The sequence below is a fragment of the Crassostrea angulata genome, chromosome 2, assembly GCF_025612915.1.
Source record: "Crassostrea angulata isolate pt1a10 chromosome 2, ASM2561291v2, whole genome shotgun sequence".
Taxonomy (NCBI): Eukaryota; Metazoa; Mollusca; class Bivalvia; order Ostreida; family Ostreidae; genus Magallana; species Magallana angulata.
Window position 1 is genome coordinate 15,574,272 of NC_069112.1, and position 25,211 is coordinate 15,599,482.

The 25,211-nt window shown below is 30.9% G+C and overlaps 1 pseudogene; it reads left to right on the plus strand.

The window, feature by feature from the left end:
• The first annotated feature begins 1,494 nt into the window (after positions 1 to 1,494).
• Positions 1,495 to 15,236, plus strand: LOC128173948 (uncharacterized; annotated as a pseudogene).
• The last annotated feature ends 9,975 nt before the right edge of the window (positions 15,237 to 25,211 follow it).

Below are 25,211 nucleotides of genomic sequence, written 5' to 3' on the forward strand. Positions count from 1 at the left end.
CCGTAATCTATCAGTGCATGAACGTAACCTTATACTATTGATAATGCGCTGTAAAACGAAACACCAACTTAATAGAAAGCAATATTTTATTCACGAATATAACACATAATGGGCAGAATAACTTCTTAAAGATATTAGTTTATATTTCATGAAGTTCTCTGGAAGCGTTTTACGCATCGCATACAATAAAATGTGGTTAGACCAATGACATATATCATAATATTTAAGGAAGCATGGTGCTCAACAAATTGAACATAAGATTTGTAATTGTAATTTCAAATGATCATTTTTAGCCATTAACTATTTTTTTTTTAAGAAAAACCAGAATTTCTTATATTTGAAATTTTGGTGTGTATCAATATTTTTTATATAGAGCTCTTTTTCTATAGGAAAACAATGCGGTTTAAAGAAGGCCAGGATCATCGAGAACTCTTCAATCGTTAAAAATAGCAGGGTCTGTTTATTCTTTAAAGTATTTTTTGGCTTCAGAAAAGAGCGTGTATGATGTAATATCCTCTCAATAGACTGAACAAAATATAAATTAAAGTATTTATCAAAAAAATATTGGAGTATACTATTATCGAAATGTGGATATATGAAGTATAAGAAATGGTGATTTGTTAATTGATAGGGCGTAAGGTAAGGTAATACATTTTGCTAATAACATTTTGGATACCCTCTGTATTATTTTAAAAGAATATTCCATTTTTTTTTATTTATTGATTGAGGTTTTCAACATTATTACAGCAAAGTCAAACATTTAGAAGTACGTGCTGACTAATTTCCCTTGTCGGAAAACAACTGCAAAGTTCTCTTCAAACATTTAAATCTTTCTGCGAGAGCTATATAAGAAATGTTTGAATAAATTTTAAACATGCATCAATATTTTAAACGTCTGGTATAATTATTAAATTATACATGAAAATAGAAGAAAAAGTATGTTTTATTTCAAATTTCCCTAAACGAAAACGTTTTACATTTCGCTCTGTATCATATTAAGCGTTTTGGCAGCCAGCCTCTTCCAAACAAATCAATTGCATTGCCTTACATAAATATATAAGAATAGGCACATTAAGAAATAGTTTCAAAAAAAAAATTAAGCTAACTTGTTGAAAAACAAGCTTTCGACAAGACTCGTTCATGCTTTGTATTATACCAGTTACGTTTACATTAAATAATCTTATTTTTCTTATGTAGTTGTTAGAATGTGCATAAAAAAGAATGGGTTCAATACCGCCATTTATATATATGAATTTTTTTCCTTACAGAAATATGCACTATAAAATAAAATGATTGTAAATCATGTCATTAAAACTCTCCATCGAAAGCAGTCAGTGGTTTATGTAAACATATAAAGCTTTACGGCCTCATGAATTACACGTGCGAGTTTTTTGCACAATAAATATATTGAATGGATCACGGAAAGTTTTTATATTATACAAGGACGTAATTTGGTTAAAGTTATCGTTGAGACACAATCAATCGACAATTAAAATGGATGATAGGAACACATATCTATATGTTCTTCTGCTGAATGTTATGGCTGTCTCTAGTTACTGTAAGTTTGCTATAAAATGTCCGATGTGTTAATTAAATGTGTTAATTAAACCAATAGTAAAAGAATTTTTATGTTTTTATAGTTATTTATGGCAGATCAGAAATGTACTTTTGTTTTGCAATAAAACAAATGTTGTGACATCAAAACATCAAATGTCCTATTTGGAAAGAATGTTGAATTGACAACACTGCTATACTCTGTCCCGAGTTTTTGCTTCCACCACTTTTTGCTTGATATTTCAATAATAGTAAATACCTTTGTGCTCAAACTACGTTCATCCACTAATATGAAAAATGTCCAGATTGTCTGTTTTGAAACGCCCCCTCTACCGCTTCCGGTTTCAATACACATCCCAAAATTGAAAGTCTACGGAAAGTTTGCATTGCATCAGCCATTATTAAGCCCGGATGATAACGTTAAAAAATTGCACGATGTATTTTGAGTGTATTCCGAATGGAGAAAAGATGTAAACATTTCCCATTATAAATCTCCGTAAGAAAATTGTTTTCGTTCCTGTGAAATTTTATGAGTGAAAAGGGATAATTGTTCAATGAAGATATCGTGGATAGATCCCCTTTATTCGTTTTCAATTGTATTTCTTTCACAGGTATGTGTATTTTTATTAAAAATCATCAAAAAGTGATGGAAGCAATAACTTGGGACAGACTCTAGGAGGATTTCTTATCTTACTATTCTGTTTTTCTATAGATAGGTATTGCATATTTTGGGATTGGTTAAGATTGTTGCATTAAAAAAAGATATCTCAATCGATTAAACCAATGCAGCAGTACTCATCATATGAAAGCAAGTTCATATATTAAAAGAAAGTTTCTGCTTAAAAAAAACAATACATTCTTTATATTCTTTACGTCAAGGATATAAGCCAAAAACGTAAATTTGTTGAGAGAAATAAATAAACGAGGCCCCAAAGGCCAAGGTTTGTTTTTAAGGAATTGACAGTATTTTGCTAATATCCAATTTAAAACATTATTTTAAGAATAAAAACTATTAGGTAAACCTATTGACAATGGTTTGGAATATATTTTATAACTTTGAAAAAAAACAACAGTCTTGCAAAGAACTTTCTGCTTACAGTTCCGAACAGACCCAACCTAACACCAGACTAAACCCCAACTAAACCCTGGTTTACTTTTTGGGTTTACTTGGGGGTTTACTCTGGGTTTACTTTTTGAAAATTTGGGTCCACTCTGGGTTTACTTTGGGTTTACTCTGGGTTTAGTTTAGGTTTACTTTGAAATTGCTTTTGAGGTCAACTGTATGCACTGAAGTGTGAAGCAGACTAGTATTTTATCTTACCATCCTACTGCCTGTAATTCCTACCCTTTGTATATTCCGAATACACAGTTAGCGTCTTCTTGTAGGGGTATACGTCTGACTGGGTTTACTCTCTGTGTCCACTCTAATTTTACTTTGGGTTTACTCTGGGTTTACTCTGGGTCCACTCTAGTAAACCCAGAGTAAACTCAGAAAGTTAACCCAGGGTTTAGTTGGGGTTTACTTTCTGTTAGTTTGGGTCTGATCGGTACTGTACGTTATTGACTTAAGGATAACTTTCACCGAGAATGAAAAAGAAGAACCACTGACGAAAATAAAAAGCCATCTATTGTGTGTGATAGACCTTTCATGGTAGGGTTATTTTTCACTCTCAGAAAAGTAGGTCAATGAACTACTTTTTTGAGCTAATACCCATTGTATATTTTTTGAAAATAATTATATATGATATGAGTTAAATTTGGCCCCCATAATTCGCCATTTTTTAGAGTGTTTCTGGCAACCATAAAATGTTTTGTTATATTTTAGAAGAGTTGATGTTAAATATACGTTTCACCTATTTATTTGATTATATTGCACTCACTGGCAGTATATGACGTCATAAATGATGCTATTTCAAAATCAGTCAAAAACTGACATTTTTTTTTATCTTTTTACGAATGGTTAATACAGAGCGCATGTTTGAACAAGGAATGATTTTTGTCACTTATTAGCCTTGGCTAGATACATCTCTGATTAAAATATTTTGTTTGTTCAAGCATGCGCTCTTTGATTTGCTAAAACCCCAATTTTGTTTGGGTCCTATTTCATAATAGAGTAGAACTATCGAATGTTATATCAATAATAATGCATTTCATTAATAAGATTTGTTTCAAACCAAATTTACCCGTGATATTGAACTTAATAACAATCCGAATTTGAGAAGTCAAACCAAAAGTAAAGAACGTCCTTAACGGTCAATCTTAAGTATATGCAAGGGGTTTATAAAACTGTGTTGTGAAAATTGTGTATGTATTCCCTCTTTAACCAGGCAACACTATCTCATTCTCGATTCTGGAGAGCATTTTTTTTTTAAATTGACAATGTCTAAGGATGTAAAAGTGGTAGATGTAATGCATATATTGAGACCGTTCTGAGTGATATTCTGTATATAAAGGTTGGGGATACTGTGCCAAATTTTAATATCTTACCAAATCATTTGATGAAATGATTAAGCCAACCAAAAACAGGATTTCATTGACTGGCTAAGATCAAGGAAAACTTTATTTGTCAGCGATGCAGAATTTCTTGATAATAAACATTTACGAGTTATCAAACTTTGAATTTAACATAGCAATCTGATTACGTCAGAGGTGTTCTGAGTTTAAAAAGGAGTGAAATCGAATGCCGCCGGCGAATAGTTTTGATGACTATTCACCATAAGCAGATAACACAGAAAATATCTCTCTGTTTTATAGAATAACGTGTTCATTCGTTGTAGTTTTACAGAACATATTTACAGAGGTATAAATAAATATACCTATTTGCTGGCTATGAGGACGATAGGAAGCTGACGGTGAAAGTTAAGTTTTATGAACTTTTCCCATGGTGAATGTAGTTCAGATGGTCAAAAATTAACATTTAGATATTTGAAGAATATGATTAACATACAGTGCAGTTACATTTGTCACAGTCTACGTTCTGATGATACAATGTATCTGATGCGACCTGTTTTTACAAATTATTAATATAATAAAGTGGATAAAACTGAATGTGTTATTCTGAAAAACAAAGTAGATATATATATCATACTGGATACGATTTACTAGATTTTAGTGTTTTTTCGCTGTATCATGCTAGTATCGCTTTGTTTCTCAAGCTGTTAAACAATAAATATGTTTTTTTATTTGCAAATTGATGCCAATAAAGTTTGCAACGTACCTGTAGCCCTCCCAAAAGTTTACATTTTTACCTGTCTTTGTCAATTATTTTTGAAATGGACAGTTTTCTTTCCATTATTCAGAAGAATGGATACCTTCATGCAACGTTTAGGATTGTTTATAATTTTTTTTTTATTTTTACCTCTGTATAAAATAAAAAATAAAAAAAAGGATTACGTAACAGAAATGTTTCAAACTTGAATAAAAGCTTCCTTATACTTTCTAGGTTGAGATGCTTTAAATAGAAATAGTTAAATGTTATGCAGAGGTTAAATCAGTGTAAGCAAGAATGCATTTTTGCTCTTAAAAACCGTTCATAAAACACTACAGATGAACACCAAATTGCGTTCTTGGTCATGGCTTGTTTATTGAAATTGAACAGGCATTTTAACAACAGACCTGCCACCTAGGTATATGGCTGTACAATGAATAAATATATTAAATCAATCAATGAATAAATAAATCATCATATCAGCAATCAATTGTTGAATAAAAAATATAAATCAATCACATCAGCAATAGAATTGTTTCATCAATCATTCCATCAAAAGTCAATCAATCAAAGTATTTGATCAATTATAATAAATTAATGACGTTTTCATGGGGATTATTGAATCAATTCATAATAAATCCATCTATCAATTATAATCAATCATCATTGTTAATTGATGAATCGAGTCAATAAATGATCAATGGATCAAATAGTGAATAAATCGCGCTTTGCTTGAAACGGATAAATTGCTGAATTAGGTAGACAATTTGATCAGTTGACCACCTATTCCCAAGCTATGAGCTGGTCCTTGGAACAGTTGCCTACATCAAAGACCTAAGAAACCCTGCTCTGTTGCAAATTCCGAGAAAAAAAACACATTTTTTCTAGAGTTTAAAACCTTTGCAGCACATCTCTTTTTATCAATCAAACCACTTGTCGATGATACTCATTTATTCAGAAGTAAATACTGACCCATAATAATATAAATTTAATCAAACAGGTAACACATTTTTTAATATAAGGGCATTTTTTTTTATTTTTACAGTACAGTTTGTCGTACCTGGTGTAACACAAGCTGACAGTAGTTCTGCTCATGTTTCTCAATTTCCATCCGGACCATACCCTTACTGGCCTAACAGGACCGTGGATGGAAACTTCAGTCAAAACATAAAAACCTGTCTACATACAGCATATTCAAATGTCACAGAGGCGTGGCTCCGAATCGATCTACAAACCGTGAGAAGTATCAAAATTGTGGTACAGAAATGACAGTATGTATACATCAGAAGATTCGTTTTTTTTTCATTTATATCTTTTTCCTTTACAAGATACAATCTGCCTGAAACAAACTGATAAAGCGTTCTTAAATCTTTATTTTCCAAAGTTTAAACAATTAGCAATATTAATACCTAGCGAATGTTTTGCAAATCTACCTGATTGATAACTCAAAATTGTAATTAGTACATTGTTTTCAAAAATATTTCACTAAACTCATGTTCATTAGTGAATTTAAACGAAATTTTGTATTAAAATATTTCAAAAAGGAACACAATTAATTTGAAACATGAGAATCATATTTGAATAATATATTAGTACTGTCTGCTAGTTTCTATAAACATAAAGACACAGTTAAAAGTTTTATTCACATTCGTTTTTATTTTTATTTTAAACTGGACTTATCAGTTGTCTGAGGTTAGTTTAAAAAACGGAAAAAACCATTTCCTTTTTTATCTGATCAAACGATTTTAATCTTAAATATACAAAAGACAAAACAGTTCAAATAGACACTTATAGGTTTAACGCTGGTCATTTTGAACGATCCCAAACTAATTGACGTAGATATAAAAAAAAAAACCTCGTTTATAGCGAAATTTTGTGGGTTTTTTTTAGTCCCCGGCAAAATTCATAACAGATTGTGCAAAATGTTACGGTTATAACAAACTCTGATATAAAGAATTTAGGGATATAGCTAACTGATTTTATATTCCGTGTGGGTGAATAATGACGAAAATTACCACTTTAATAACGACTTTCTTTCACCGCTTAAAACATTTGCACTACCATTTAACATAATAGTTTAAATGAATTTATTTTTACACAAATTCGTCAATTTTCAATCAGATAATCAAAGGTTTCTTAAGAATATATTTTCATTTTAAGCCTAGATTACCAAAATTGAAGTCCAGTGAAAGAAAAAGTGTATATAGTGTGAATTTGCAATAGTAATTATAATTACAATTTTGTTACACGAATATAACGTAGGAAATTTATATTTTTGTGCGTCGGTGTTACTGCAACCTACTAGTATCTTATGTTTGAATGATAGGATCTGAAAAATAAATTATACGTGAATAAAAACAATTTTGCTCTCATGGATACATTACATGTATATTTACTCTGTAAGGAGGCAGTGCAGCATCAAACACAATACGTCTCCGGGGTTACAGTATCCGTGTATCCAACACATCAGACGTACCACCTGGTTCAACAGAGGCGTGCTTCACTGATGATATGTCCTACATATTACCAACTGTCATCCAGGAGGAATGTAAGAGAACAGCAAGATATGTATGGTTCTATCAGCCGATAGTAAGAAGCGGGGACGATAGAGTTCCAATTTTGGAAATATGTGAAGTGCAGATTTTTGGTAAGTCTTCTGAGTTTGTGATTTTATAAAATTTAATTGGTAAGTGTTAATTGATTAAGTAGTAGTACTTTTTGACAACATTTTGTTTGTTATTTTTTCATTTTTAGGTTGTGAAATAGGAACATATGACGTCAACTGCTCTAAAACATGTAGCCATTGTAAAAATAGGGAAACGTGTGAAATTGATTCTGGAGAATGTGACGACAATGGATGTGAATTTCCAGGATTTAAATCGCCTATGTGTAGTGGTAAGTTTTGAAAACAAGGTAACTTTCTAGAGTTGTATTACTAATGTGTCAGGCACAATTTTGGATGCTTAATTATCAAGGCAATATAATATATAATGCTAAATTGGTGTTAAATTTTTTTTTGAAAGGGTGTATTATGCTTTATTGAGACACAATTGAAGCTTACATTTCGACTTATCGATTTGTCCTCTATACAGTGTAAAAACGTGATCCAAACAATTATATAACAAATCTAGCATTGCATTCTAATCGCGTGAATTTAAATAATTATCATTTTCTTTACTTGAATCAACGATAAAATAAATTAGGCATACAAAATATGTTTTTAAATGAATTGCATTAGATTAACTCTTAAAATATTTCACATTTTCATTAAATCAAAGAACAAATTCCTCTTTGCGCTAACAAATATTAAATTTTAGAAAAAAAAACACAAACAGATGGAGCCTTACACGTAAAGTTACGATTAGGAAATAAATACTCACTTTTCTTGATATTTTTATTCAATTTTTTAAGACCAGTCTAATAGTCATAAACTTATATTGATATTCAATCTTCTGTTGAAAGATAGGTCGTATATATATAACTGTAATGTGATTACTTTTCTTTTGATAGATTGTATTTCTGGATTGTACGGCAATGGGTGTAGTTTTAACTGTAGTAAGTTCTGTCAAGGGGAGTTGTGTTATCATACAACAGGAGAATGTGTTAACGGTTGTGAAAATGGATACATAGGAGGTCTCTGCAAAACACGTAAGATATCAGTCGCAACGCATGATTTTTTTCTGCATTTCTGATTTTCAAAGTACAACACAATGAATATATTGATTGGTTACATATAAAGATGTATTTCCAAAATGATAATGATTCTTTTAGAATTTTATTGAAAAAACAATTAAAACAAATATATTTTTATTATTTATTTATTTTGTGTAGAATTAAATTTAATTAAAATATTGCATATTTTTTTTTAGATAAAGTGGGTGTGTTGTTTTGGTGTCAGAAAACAATTATTTTTGTTCGAAATTGAAGTGCTTTCAATATTATTTTTTTTTTAATTATTGTTTTGTTTATTAATTACATATATTTAATGAAACAAATTGATCTAGCATGTCCAAATGGACATTTTGGAAGAAAGTGTCTGGAAAATTGTGGAAAGTGTCTGGCTGACCAAATATGTAACAACGTTAATGGAACTTGTATGGATGGCTGTAATAAAGGATTCAAAGGAAATTTATGCAAAAAAGGTAACTGTTAAATGATTAAGGTCGAGTCTAATAAGAATTAAGTTAATTTTAAATAAAACAGATTATTATTTTCATATAATGTCTGACAAAAAATAAAATTTGCATTTCTTATGGGGTCCTTTTGTGAAGATCTCATACAATTTCATTTGTTAAGTGATGGGTATGCCATTATTTTAGAAAAAAAAATTGCCGTTGACAGAAAAAAATTAATATGCACTCAATAGTAATATTGATCATTTCATTGATGTTATACATATCTTGCCATAAAAGATCAAACGATATTTTTGTTATCAAAGCATGTTGATTTGTGTTGTTCTTATAGCATCAAATCAAATGTTTTATTTCTTATTTAAGATATAATGGATGTTCCTTTGTAATAAAGAGACAAGATGACTTCACAAGGTTTTTTGATAAGTGTGAAAGAACCTAACATAGTTGAAGATAAAAATAGGCCATTCATTAATAAAATGACGTAAAAACACCGCAAACAATAAAAAATATAAAAATATTAGTGAAAAAAAGGGGGGATGGAGGGTTTTTTTTGAAGAAAAAAAATCTCAGCAGATTGAGCATGGCTTCTCTAATTTACAAACAAACTACATGTATTAAATTACATGACCCGAAAAACCACGCTGATTTGTAAATCCTATCAAATTCTCGGAGAAGATTTAGATATAGAACATTGACCCAGAGACAACAAATACGAAAACTTTGGAGCATATCTGATTGGTCATTGTTTTCATCAGTAACAGTTAAATTTAGCAGATAGGACCAGACGTAACATTTGCTATTTCGTAACACTTATCGACAAAACATTTCAGATAAACAAACGGAATCAGCAAACATATAAAATTTTATATGTAGATGAAAGACATACATAACATATTATATATATATATATATATATATATATATATATATATATATATATATATATATATATATATATATATATATATTATATATTATCATTTGTCACTAAATTAACTATTGAGGTTAGTATTAAGTAAAATCAACAAAAACATGTTGAATTTGCAATATTTTTACGAAACTCTAACTTCTACGTTTTTATCTTGTTGTTTCCACTCCATAATCATACTTGCATTATAAAACAGCCGATCTTATAATTAGCTTGTTTTTATGTGAATACCTTTCGTATCACACTAGAGGCAAAAGACAAATGCATTTATTTAATTATCTATTATATTAAAGAAAAAAACAAACATAAAAAGCAACAGTATTGATGAATTTGATTGATTAAATAATATGAGTGTTACTTCTGTCACATCAACTTCCACTGAAATTATTCAGGCTGTGTTAGCTACAATTTAGAACAATGGATCAACTGATGTTATTTGAATTATTAAATAGGGCCAACGTCTATCGTAGACGATAGCGTTTTTTTTTTTTAAATCTGTTATATTCACCAGGTGTATTAAGATCGACACAGGATCCGGAAACACAGTTTGTAGCGGGAATCGCTGTCCTTGTTGCTGTTAATGTTTCCATGACAGCCGTAATAGCAGTACTTGTTGTGATGTTAAGGTACATACTAATTATTCCTCTTTACATCAGTATAATGATGACAAAGGAAAAGAGCAATTAGCAGTTTTACCTCCAGAAAAAACATTACGATTATATATATTTCAGATTCAATGCATCATTATCAGTCAAGTATAACAACTAACATAAGAAGTATTTAGAAGCAGCACTATTTTTGAAAAAACCCAAAAACTTATAGGTAGACCTATGCATACACACATAGTTCATAGGTTTTTGAATTCATGCGTGTGTAGCCTATAATATTTAGTTATTATACCCCCCGCAAACAAAATTTGGGGGGGGGGGTATATAGGAATCACCTTGTCCGTCCGTCAGTCTTTCCGTCTGTCCGCCCGTCTGTCTGTTCAATCGTGTCCGGTCCATATCTTTCTTATGGAGAAACATTGGAAGTTCTTACTTCACACAAAAATTGCTTATGACCTAAGGGTGTGTCATGAACTTGACCCTAAGTCATTCGGGCAAGGTCAAGGCTACTGGCAGAAAAAATGCAAAATTCGTGTCCGGTCCATATCTTTCTTAAGGAGAAACATTGGAAGTTCTTAGTTCACATAAAGATTGCTTATGACCAAAGGGTGTGTCATGATATTGACCCAATGTCATTCGGGCAAGGTCAAGGTCACTGGCAGAAAAGGTCAATTGAGGAAGTTCAAGGTCATTATTTCAAAAATGCTTAATTCTGTCTGTGTCATGTCTTGAATTAATGGAAATATTAGAAGCTAAAATTTGACACAAAGCTTGCTTGTCTAAGGCCACATACAGTTATTTTTAGATTCTCATCCCCGTCTCTCTGAAAATGGCCTGCCCCGATGAAATTTTTTCTTGGGGAAAAATGTGTGGAAAAATAATTTCGAAAAAAAAATCGGGCTCAGTATACCAATAATTCAAAATGCTTAAATATTAAATGGCTGCTTGACATGTGGATTTTGTTTGATTCGAGTCATGGTTGTTAACGGAAGGATGCAAATATCCTCATGCATTAACATTAACTTAAAATAAAATGGAATTAAAGGATATAAATTGGTTTGTTTACTCCTATTAGCATTGACAGTTTTAAAAAATAGAGCAGTTGTTATTTATAGAAAATGGACAGTGAAAAAAATTCATCCAATATTTTCTATATAAGCAAAAATACACGCGTTATGATTGTTTTTCTTAGAGGGGGGGTATCAATTGTGAGCTTGCTCACAGTACCTCTATTTTTTTTTTTAATTCGTTTTAGAAACTCTCGCAGAAGAAACGAAACAAACAGCCAAGTAAACGATATCGATATGTATAATTCACCAAACGCTAAGCCAGGTAAGAATAATTTTAAATGGCTTGTTATACAAAGTCTTCCGTAATCTATCGCTACATGAGGGTAACATCTTATACAGTGCCTGCAACGTTATTTTTTACAAGATAAACAATAGAATTGGATTCATGCACGATAGGATGGGATTAACGCCCGATAGAACAGTGCATACGCACGAAAGGATAGGATTTATACACGATAGGAAAGTATAAACATTGTTCATGATAAACGTATAACCTCGGTAAACGATCTTCACGATCAGCCTGTTAACGGCAGAATTTGAGAAAGATCAGGTACAAACCAAGGTATAAGTTGAATTACTTGTTATTAACAAATGCTGAGTTAATCATCGCTGCACCTTTATAGAATGAATAGAAAATACAAGTTAACATTTTTGAGCTCAAATTATGAGCACAAAAGATCAATAAATTATCTGTTTTAGGCAGGCAAATCGCCAAAGTTACTATAAATAGCACAAATAAACAAAAAACCAAACAGCGTCAAGGTAACGCTTCCGCTATACCAAATAGTTACACAAAGAGCCACGTTTTGTCAAAAGTGTTGGCATTTTGTCTCTTTTTTTTTAAATTTCGAATGAATTGTCTATCTTTTTTAGTTTTCTTATTAATAACGTGTTTTTAAAACATTACTATGCATTTTGGACACATACAATGCGCATGAATTTCCATGAACTACTTTGCTGCGCGATGAAGAAACAGGGATTGAATATATAATGCTTGTTGCAAAATTCAAGGCAGTAACTGTTAAACTTTTAACTTCTACTAGACAGACATATTTTTTGCTTATAGCCGCTTACAAAATTTGGTCGCTCTCTGATGCTTTGCCGACATTAAAAGCATGAGAGAGAGAGAGAGAGAGAGAGAGAGAGAGAGAGAGAGAGAGATTTTCAGTCTTTACTACACAATATGCATAAAGACACACCAAAAGAGCCCGGCTTTCAGTACTTCAGTACTTTGATTAACATTGTTTTCAGTACCAAACATCCTAGCCAATCGCCAAGAATATTTCAACCCGAGATCAAATCATACAGAAAATAGCAACTTAAATCAAAATGCAGCGCTTGTTTTCAATAAAAATAGAATGTATCACAAATTTATTTTCTTCTGGTTAAAAAAATGATGCATTTAAAACGCCCTATATTACATACAACATACAACATCTCAGTACGATATATTACACGGACAATAGCGGATTCAATTAATATAAGTTTTGTGTTAGGTTATCATGAATTATATCATAAATAATTTTGTTGCTATTAAAAAAATGTTTAAAAAGCGAATTATATCACATACGAGTGATACACAATTACAAGTACAATTTAGTATATTCCATATACCGGTAAATATGTTACCTTCCTCTTAAGAACATTAATCTTTCATTTTTCATATATTTTATATGTAATATTTGTTAATTTTGTTCTAAACAAATTAGAAATTAGTATCATGATAGAATGCTGGATTGGAATTTACATTTCTTGTTTGATAAATTTTTGTATACGGCGCATGTACAGCTTGTAAATTTTTTGTAACATATTTGCTTAATATGGAATGGCTTGAAACATTTAACACGATAGGATAATTAAAAAAAAACTACTAAAATTGTACGATTAATCTTATAGGATTCACGCAAGATAGGATAAGTTTAATGTACGATAGAAAAGTATACACGCACGGTACGATATGATTGATACACAATACGATAGGATAGGATTGTAAAAATAACGTTGCAGGTAATGTACTATTGATAATAAACTATAGAACTAAGCACCTACTCATTAGAAAGGAATATTTCATTCACCAATACAAAAAGATATAGTCAGGCTAGGTGGTCAGCAAATTAACCATCAAATTTCATTAAGGTCAAGATCTAGTATATGATTCGAGACTGTGTTTTTGGTGCTATAACCAATACATTGTATGACGTCGTAAGTGAATTGATGAATCTTTTCCCGTATTTTACGGCTTTTCAAAAGAATCGTGTAGAAAATAAAACAATATTTTGACATTCTATATTTAGTCACGGAAAAGTAGGCCCGGTACATGTACCTATATTCAATTTGACGTCATTTTAAAGAGGAGGTCAAGATCTTGTTTAATGCCGTTTTTGAAGAAAGTGTAGGCATTCCAGATATACTTCATTTGTCAAAAATGAACAAAACTCCGATATTTGTTAATTTCGCAGCTATGTTAAGGCTGTCCGAAGCTAAATATTTATATCGAAAAATGATACTATTTTAATTATCAAAAAATACTTTAACCGAGCGAGTTTCTTTTAATTTTTATTACATAAATTAACAGTGACATCCAACACTATATTTGATGTATTTTTGTGACGTCATATATTTTTCTTAAGTACGTGACGGGTGTATTCTAACACGGTAAATAATCTATAAAAATCGCATCAGCGCAAGTGAATAATGACATTAAATCAAAAATATTTTTATGAAAAAACCTTCGATAAGTAATGTATTTTGCAGTTCTTGCTGGGGGTTCAAATAAATATTTCGTTTATTTGAAATATTGTCAAAACATTTTGCACCTCCTTCGAAACTAGGCACATTTTTACCTTTTAGGCTCGATTTACACTAAATCGGGTCAATCGGTAGGTTTCCCCCAGCAAGATTCACATTGGTACTTATTTTCTCTCCCGATTTCACGTAAAATATACTAAGATTGTTTTTATCTTTCACTTGGGCCAATCCGTTTTTTATATGCATATACATATCACCATTCATTTGATTACATGCAGCAGGGGGAGTTTCAAAACCATTACTTTTATGAATAGTTTTTTACCTATTACGAAGCTTTAAAACTGTTGATTTTTTTATACTCCATATCAGTGATAATGAATTTAGTAGCACTAGTATTTACAACAGTGTCTATGTAAAGGAATGAAGCAGTTTTATAATGCACAATGAATATCACTTATTACGTTACGATACATTCCCTAAGAACGATCGAAAGGGATGCAGATCGTGACGTCAAAGTTAACCATGACATCATATCTTATGAAGTACAGACAAGTGACTTTCTACATTTCGCTGTGAAATAAACCGGACAGCCTTAACATAGCCGCGTTTATCTCTCATATTTCATAGAAAATGGTTGTTAAAAGATGATTTTTCATTGTGTTTATCAAACATTTAAGCCCCGGTACATCCCATGAAACAAAAATATCTTTACGAAGCATCTTTAATAGAATTGATATCTTTTATTTCATAAACCTGTAGGCACCTTTCATTTACGAGATCTTGACCTTAAACTTTAAAATATGCTTTTTTTTTTAGCAACAAACTATTACTTTGCAAAGAAAAATACATATATATTATCTTTTCTACGTTAATACATTTTATAAAGAGTTCTCTCATAAAAATGACATGACCTGTTTTACTCCTCACTGTATATGTTTTTTCTTTCCATCAGAAAACAACGTGTATGATGTAATCGTCTCCAATTAAACTAAACAACCTATACCTTATACACGTATTTATCAGAATGATGTCAGCTGATATTAGAGTATAACATTATTGAAATCTGGAAATCCCAAGTATAAGGAGTGGTGCTTAGGAAGGATATAAATCAACTAACACATTATGTTTTCGGACGTACTATGAATCGAGACCTTTAACCATTGCCAGCAATGTATATAGCATAAAACAGCTCTCGGCAGTTGATTTGAAGCTGACATGAATTCATCATTATATTCATGAAAATTATTCCCCTTTTTATGTTCGTATTAATTCCTTTAAAATATCTATTGATGCGCTTATCGCTACACACTCCTTCTTAATAACTGACAGCACTATCCATGCCTTATTGCCTTAAAGCTGCTTGGTCCGATTTTTTTGTAATTACAGTATCAAAATTTTTTTCATACAAATTATTTATCTTAGAAAGTTATGGACTTTCTCCTATTTACACCAGCAGAATCAGTCTCCTTTCAAAGTTAGAAATATTGAAAGTAAATAAAAATAATTTCTCTTTGGGCAAACGAAAAAACAAACCAAAATGCATCACGTGAATGTTTAGAAAAGGAAACCGCTTGGTTTCGTCCCCCGAATGATTGGGGTTATTCAACCCGCATGCTATGCATCGATTGTAAAGAAAGCAGACTTTAGAAATATTAGCGAACAAAACGTACACATGTTTATTTGTAATTTGTCTGATCATTTCGACCTTTATTTAATGCGATGTCAAATTCGTAATACAACCATACCCGTCTCGTCGTCAGGGGTGAAATTTAACATGAGGCGAAATAATGCGGTACCTTTTAATGTCGTTTGTTTTGTTAGCAAATTTTGTACGTATCTTTCTTCATTGAAATTTGGCATAATTGACGGGTAAAACTACTGCAATGTCTATCATTATATATATACTAAGCATAGCCATCGTTTAAAAGCGTGCATAAAATTTGATATAAAATCGGACCAAGCAGCTTTAAGGAAGGAGTCTTCTCGTTATCAAACATACTTCTTATAAGAAATTCATGGAATTTTGACACAGTAAAACAGATCATATAACCAAATGATTATATCAGTTTAATCAAATTTAACCTCCTTATTTTTGCATAAAGGTCAGGTCAAGGTCACTACCTTTTTTCTCAACTTACCGGAAGATAAAAATAAATGTAGTTCTTTGCAGTTATGTAGACATCTGTTTAAAATATGAAGATTCTCTTTTTCAATGAAATGATAGACCATCAGAATGTCTATCAGCTTATACTACTAAATTTGAATTAATTTTGAAACTTAAATTGATATGGCTTAGCCCGCATTTCCTCTAATTTTCATAAATTTTGATTTTTTTTTTTCATGCTCTCAATATTAAATTTCTGATTTTTATGTATTATGAAGACTTTATATAAGGATTAAAATTTATAGAAAAGCTAATATATTGACCATTTAATAAGAGAAAAAACTGATTAAAATGATTTTTTCACACAAATCAATGTATAGAATGGGCGATTTAAAAGGCTTATCAAATGTAATTTGATAGGCAAATCTTATTTTAAAAACAAACTTTGAAACCCAAGTATCATATTATCAGTTCACATTAATGTTATTGTTTTAAAAATGCTAAAACAAACTCATTAATCTACATCAATTCAGAATTGCAAAACATGTTATATTTTCCTACGCCAATATTCCTCAAAAAATATAGTCCTTGTTAGATTCTTAACATATACTACTAATTCTATGCCAAGTTGTATGATAGTGAAAAAGAAAGAAAAATATGCTACATGTATTTTGATTTCCTTTCATTTTGATCTAATGAACAATTACTCAAATTTACGTTTATCAAGTCGAAAAGGAGAAAAGACTCCTTCCTTAAGGTGTTTTTACACACCTGAACACGTTTCATTGGAGGAAAACATTTTCAAAAAATTACATACACTGCACTGATAAAGGATATCAGATGAAATGCGAAAGAAACAAAAAACACATATTTCAATAACCTCAATCGTTGATAAATGTTTTGCTGTGTTCTGTTTAATCATTGCATTTGCTCAAACCATACACTGTATTATACGTATATAGTGCAGTGACAGCATGGCCGTCATAAAAAAGAGTGTTTTTGTAGAAACTGAGAAAAAACGACAACACGTTGCTACATTATTGGATTTACAATCGCTTTTTCACAATGATGAAAGTATAATTCGGCCGAGTCTACAACACGATGTAGACGTTATGCACTCTCTTTGAACGACAAACGTGTTCAAGTTGCAAGGAAAGTAAGGCAATCCTATCTGTGAAAGACATTTTGGATACCCTTTATATTTAAAAAAAAAGTTCCCTCTTTATGTCCTTATTGACTGTAGTTTTAAAATTATCATAACATAGTTCATGTATTTAGAAGTCTATGCTGACTGTTTGCCCAAATTGAATACATCCGAACTCAACGTCCTTTTCAGGTATGTATACCCCATTTGTATTCAAGGAGCGATCAAAACTAATATGGCGACCAAGAATTTAATGAATTCATGTCATTTTAAGTGAAGAGACGTGTTTATGGGAATGATATTAAGTGCAAATGTGGAAGTGATGTATCTTGAACAAACTCGAACAATGACATCTTTTGAGAGATGATAAATGTTTGACAAATTTTTACATTTGCACCAACCTTTTTAATGTCTTGTTTAATTATCAAAATAAATGTGAAAAATAGAAAAATAGATATTTTTTTGTTTCATTTCAAATTTTCATAAATGTGAACATATTACAAGCTCTGTATCATATTAAGCGTGTTTAGCAGCCAGCTTCTTCCTCCAAATTAAGTTCATTGCTAGTTGCCATACATAAATATTTTCGAAAATGTACATTACGATTCTTTTTTTAAATCTGGGCTAATGTGTTGAGAAAATGAGTTTCCGCCAAGTATTTTTCACGCTAAATATCAGACGTTTACATTGAGAAACCTGTTTTTTGTGTTTTCTAGTTGTTTAAAGATGCATGAAGAAATAATATCTATACCACAATTAATAAATATAAAACATTTTCTTACAAAAATATGCACTTTATAATAAAATGATGGTAAAACATGTCATCTGGACTATCGATTTAAAGATTCCATTGCTTTATCTACTAACGGAATACGGATTCATAACTTCATAACACGCATGAGGAGTAAATATATTGAATAGCACCTGGAAGTTTAATTTTATTATACAACGACACATTTTTGGTTAATGTTGTTTCGTTGAGACACGAACAAACGACAATCAATTATCGTATTCAATCATGGCGGGTAAGAAATTTTGTCTTTATGTGCTTCAACTGAATGTTATGATGGTCTCGAGTTACTGTAAGTATGCAATAAGATTTTAATGTATTATATAAGTCAATGTTTAAACGACCTAAAGGGCTGTACATGGCTATCTATAATCTTTAAAGGTAGATAATATTGATATATTTTCAGTAGTGTACTTTTGTTTTGCAATGGAAATTATTTTGTGACACTAAATGTCTTGATTGGAAGGAGAGTAAACACTAAAACAAAACTACTTAAAGAATTTCTCCCATTTTGCTTGTTAATAATATCATTCCGTTTTTTATAACGTATACGTGCATATTTTGTGATTAACTAAAATGGTTGCATTAAACATATATTTATCGATTGAACCAAGCTAGGCAACAGTACTCGCTACACTTAAAAACAAATTGAGATATATAATATTATATATATATATATATATATATATATATATATATATATATATATATATATATATATAAAGATTGTTAGTGTCAAAAAACTATCATTATTGTCGCGGTTAGGTTAAATCAACTCCGAGTTTAATGACCGTCAAAATTATGAAAATTATGATCAATTTAAAATCTGTTTTATTTTTAGAAAATAGTGCGGAATATTAATACCAAGGGAATGTGTTCACCAAGATATTATTTTTCGACTTCGGAATCGACTCGATCTTTGAAGCTGCCGTGCCATGGTATCACGTGACAGTTAAAAATGGATCAATTTTTTACCTTAACAAAAAATCAAAAAGTGTGAAACTACCCCGAAGTTCATTTGTATGTTCGCTACAATAATTCGATCGGCAATTAGTTCATGTTTATAAGTATTACTGCTAGAATCCTATTGTTAATCGCATAAAATAAATGTTGTAAATATTTATCGGAAAACCTCTCAACTTCTATAATTTCATTGTAAATACTACGTATTTTTCATTTAAAACAACGAAGCACAGGATTCTAGCAGCACTTTTCAGGTAGTGTAGGTCATATTCCGTTGATATTTACCAAAGTCATCTTTCATAATATCCGGGGTAGTGTTACACTTTTGCCTTTTTTTGTACACTGACAGAGGAAAGGCTGGTCAAGCCATATACATGTCGATCTGCTTACCTTATAACACTCGCTGATTAAACAAAATATCCTTGCCTGTATTACCCTGATCAGTTCCTAACTGACACTCATCTAAATCTTAGGTATCTGTATTAAATAAGTCTTATTTCGGCATTGTTTACACTGCATTCCGATGATTTGTCTCCCGACATGATCTTCGCTATTGGACATGCTTGTGACGTCATCAATGATAATTATACTAATACAGAGAAATCGGAGATATATTCATTTAGAAGAGTTTCTAGTGATATTTTATGCCTGTAGTTTTAATATTTTAAACCGGAGATAAAGTTAAAATCGACAAATTTCTGAGTAAAAAATGACATCATGCTTCTTATTGTGACGTCATATCGATCAGAGAAATTTGATCGCTGAGAGTTGCCTTATCATACGCGCGTTCTTTATATCCACTTCATAAAATTTTATAAAAATTCATAAAGCTTCATAAAATTTCATAAAATTTCAGAATTGATGTGGTTTAAATGAAAACAGTTGAAAATGAAATAAAATATAATGATACAATTTCATAATATTCAAAAGGTGAAATTGTCTAAATAAAAAAAATAAAGGTTAAATGTAATTAAGTTTATGTAGCGCATCTCATAACAAAATGGTTATTGAAATGAAAATAAAAAATGTACATGATTGTGTATATTAACAATGTACCGACAGCAAATTAGATTATTTAATACTTAAGAAATAGGGAGTTTGTTGAAGATTTAATCACGAACCAACTCGTATTTATATCCCGATTAAAAACCAAAAATGGTGCCTAATATTTAAATTTTTAGCAAATTATGACAATAAAATTGCCACTGAATTCTCTTGTTGTTGAACTGGATAGCTATTTCAATTAACATGACGTTACAAAAAAAAATTAAACAATGTCGCAAATTTTTAAAAATAAAATAGCTAAAATTAACGTTCATTTTCTTAAAAAAAACCCTCATTTTGTATAATAATAAGACGAAAATAAGAGCATTCACTCATACTTTAAAAAGAATTGTTTAAAAGTCGGCGGAATATTACTACTTCTGCTGAAGTTAAAGTCACAGAGCGGTTGGAAGTTTGAAATCAAAGCTTACAGGAGGAATTTTTTAGAGGACATCTATCGCAGTTATAAGAAAAATATTCAAGGGCTAAGTGTTTTTTCCTCGGGCATTTCGGAGACTAGCTATTCACATCGTTTATGGGTCGCAACGGACAGAAAAGCAGAACGTTTTAAATTCGATAAATATGGTAGACATGCAACATGAATGAATCATATACGAAAGGTCGTGGTATTTTAATATAAATTTGTTTAAAACATGGCATGAACTTTTACTATATATGATTTTTTGAGGAATTGCGAATGTAAACTTTTCATTAACGCTCTGTTACGATGTCTACCCGTAAGTAGGATCTTACTTGAATTCTCTGTCACGGTGATTTATTCTGTTATATGGTGAAAAAATAAAGGAATAAAACTTTTTTATTATGGTTGGTTTTATCAGCTGCATGAAAGACATTCTATAAATAATGTTCCAATTTTCGAAATATGTGAGGTGCAGAATTTCGGTAGGTGTACTGAGTATTTCCTATCATAATTTCTAATAGTCATTTGGTTTAGGAAGTGGTATTTTCTGTTAAAATTGTTTTTTAGGTTGTGAGATAGGAACTTACGACGTCAGCTATTCTAAAACATGTAGTCATTGTAAAAATAGTGAAACCTGTGATATTGATACAGGAATATGTGATAATAATGGATGTGCACTTCCTGGATTTAAATCACCTAGGTGTAGTGATAAGTTATTGAAACAAGATAACATCTTGGGTGTCCATTACGGATTGATCAACCCCTAGAAGTTATCAAAACAATATATAATTTATTATACATTACTATAGTATAATTGAATCGAAAATGATACTATTAATTGAAATATATTTGCAGCTAAACTGCATTTTTCTCTTTTGACATTAACCCATCGCCTTCTTGCCACATTATATATCATTTTCGAAACATACATGTAAAACTATAATGCGTTGAATTAGTCATATACAACCCATACCTAAATATTCATTTCACTGGGTTTACTCTGAAGATACAGTTTTCATACTGTTAACAAAGATTAAACCGGACAACTTTTGAGAACTGGTTCACGTTGAGAAATATTTGCGTTGACAAGACTTTCACCTTGCGAATAAGTCTTGCTCGTGAATAAAAGATAGTTTGCAGCATATCAATAAACACATAATTCTTTGTGCCAACATACAATCAACATATCATAGAAACACACAAATACCACCACGTAAAAAAAGACAAAGTACCATTTCACAATAAATCTGATGTTTAAACTTATATACAGTGTATAGTGAATATTTTCGAAACCGGCAGGTGGCAACACCAGAGAAAATGGCAAGTTTAAACGGATGTTTGGTTTTTCTAAGTTCAATAAATTCTAGGCACTGGACAATAATTTTACCCATCTCTGTAAATATGTAAATATGTACATATGAAAGTGTTTAATTCATTGGAAACAGCTTAAAAATTATTTAAGACGAATTAATTTACTTGTGTATTTCATTTTTTTTAAATTAGAGGCAAAAGTGAAGGGTCTCTATTTGACAATTACCGATACATGTAAGTAACAAGGTATAAAACAAATGATGTTTGCTTGGTAGACACTAGATCCCCTAATCAACAGATGTTCTATTTACTATCGTTTTATCAAACTGTAGCAGTTACAAATAAATATTTACTGATAATTGATACAAACTTATTTTTATTTTTGAAATAATTTCAACACAGGCATATCCACAGAAAGCCAGCACAGTCTTGTTCATCAAACTGCCATTGCAGGCCGCTTAAACCAACGAAAGTTTAAATTGAAACCTTGTTATGTTCTTTGTTTTCAAAGAATCTGTAAATAAAAAAAATAAAAACAAACGACTGTAGATTATATCTTTTAGATGTACAATATTACCCAAATATAATTCATTTCAATAGATTCGTGAAATCAACTAGAGTGTTAGGCTTTACACAGTGTTCTTGAAATGCAAAGAATATTAAGAAGATCACTCTAAAAAAACATGGCTTTGATCATTCATCATAACAACAGAAATACAGACTTATTACGTACACGTAGTTGATATTCTTCCTGTCTCCAAACCTTCTGTCAGGGGCGTGTATCTGTCAGTCTGTGTTTATGTTGTTTTTTGTGGGTAAATTTCCCATACTTATTAAAGACCGACTGACAAAAATCGGCTGTGTCTGGTGTTTAAGGGACATTGAAGAAATTTAGAAGGAGCTGACCGAGACTTCTTGAATCAGCCGGTAGTAAGAATGTGCTGGTTTAAAGAGGTACCGGTATTGAGCATTTTCACTATATATTTTAACGTGGTGTGATGTATTATTTTATAAATTGTATTTCTGGATTGCACGGTGTTGAGTGTAACTTTAACTGTAGTCAGTTCTGTCACAAACAGTTATGTTATGGGAGTACATGAGAATGTGTTAATGGTTGTCAAGATGGAAACATAGGAGGTCTCTGCAAAACACGTAAGATATCAGTCGTAATCATGTATAATAAGATCCTATCAATGTAGAATACATGAATTATATTGATTTTCAAATAACACAATGGGGAATATTGATTGGTTTCATCGATGCATTTTCATTATGAATATGATTCAGTTACAATTGAAGGACAGTAAGGTTAACATAGTTTCGTCAATTCAAAATGAACAAAACATTGCATACTTTTTGAGATCAAATAAGTGCGTTGTTTTGGTTTTGAAAATGAATTTTGTTTTGTCATTTTTGAGAGGCTTCAGGTTTTTTAATTATTAATTACCATATATTGATCAAAGGGTGTCCAAATGGCTATTTTGGGAGAAAGTGTCTGGAAACTTGTGGAAAGTGCTTAGATGACCAAACATGTAGCAGTTGTAAATATCTATGCTTAGGAAGTTATTGACATCTTTAGCTAGGTTGCCTTATCTGTTTTTATTCTGACTATAATCCATATATAGCTCGATTGACGCAAGCTGTCATTCAAAATAACGTGAGGTGCACAGAGCCATAAAGTTCAAATATGATTTAAATTTCAAATTTAGTATCATTTTAAAAACAAGTCTACTTTTGCAGTAAACAGATTCAAACCTTAAACACATGTGTAGCTTAATATTTTTTTTATTCGTACTATGTTTTGAAAAATAAATTACCAAGATGACATATATGGCTCTAAGTTCTCTAAATAGAAATGAATCTTTTTCAGTTGAGGAGGACAGTAAAGTCGAAAGATATACAAAATGGCAGTTTTTTAAACATATTCACTTCAAATAATTAATATGCCATTCTAACATACAATTCAAAGACAACTGATTTTATACGTTGAAACACTTTATTTGGTTTGAATCTGAATGAACTAAATGTACATGCATCTTGTTCAAGGTGATTTTTTTATGTTTGATTGACATTGAAATTCTCGTATCTAATCCTTTAATATCTAATATATAAATTCAATTCGCCGCTTATGTATGAATGACCTAAATTCTGGGCTTTTTTAGCAAAGGCATACAAATACACTTAAAACAACCATGTATTTTTTGCATCTTTGTCGCAAGGGAAATTCTTTATAAATACTGCCACTCACAATAACTTAGTACGGACATGCTACTAAGCAGGAGAGTAGAAGCACAGCACTTTGAGCGTCTTTTGTGGCCATTTTTTTTTTGGTGTGGTAATTGAAAATCGTGTAGTCGACTGACAATCAATCAATTTCACCAGGGGTCTCTTTTGAACATTCAATACCTAATTTTTTGTATAATATGCAAAACAAACGTGTTAACACTTTGTATAGTTACAGTTTGTTAAAAGGCGGAAGTCAATTTAATGTTTACACACTTTAAACTTATACGTGTTAATGCTAAAAAAAAATTGTGCACTTTAAAGTATTTACATAATATGCCTATTTGAACAACATGTTTTACTTCCTTATGACAAAGATCAAATATCTAGTCACTGCTACAAACCGATTATTTACTCTTAACGCTGTATGCTTTATCCTCCCTCCCTTGTCTTGTAAGTGTTGAACAATAATTAAGTATTTTCCATTGCTTTTATGCTAAATTGCTAGTATAACAACAGACGGGTTGTTAAAACAATTATGAGTAAATTGTCCTTTCAAAATGCCGCTCCACGCTTCGCGTCGGTTGACAATGGTTTCCGGGGGTTGTCAATTTCAACTGTTATCCTCCCAAACAGGCACAATTTATTTTATTATACTGAATGTCTTAATTTTAGAGAATTTTTTACTGCTTTACGTGAATTCTACGGCGAACCGTACAATGCATTTTTTTTTTATTATTTTATAGCAAATCACCTTGTAGCTTGTAGATAAAGTTAGAAATGTTAAAATGTAATCGTGCGAACCACAAATTTGACATAGGGCTTTATGGCATCATACGGTACATTTAGTTTTTTTTTTCAAGCTTGTATAGGAGAAGAAAAAAATTTCCTTGAAAATGCGACAGTGTAGCATTTCTTTTTCTCAACTAAACTTAAAAAAAATATTTTGTAGGTTTTCAACA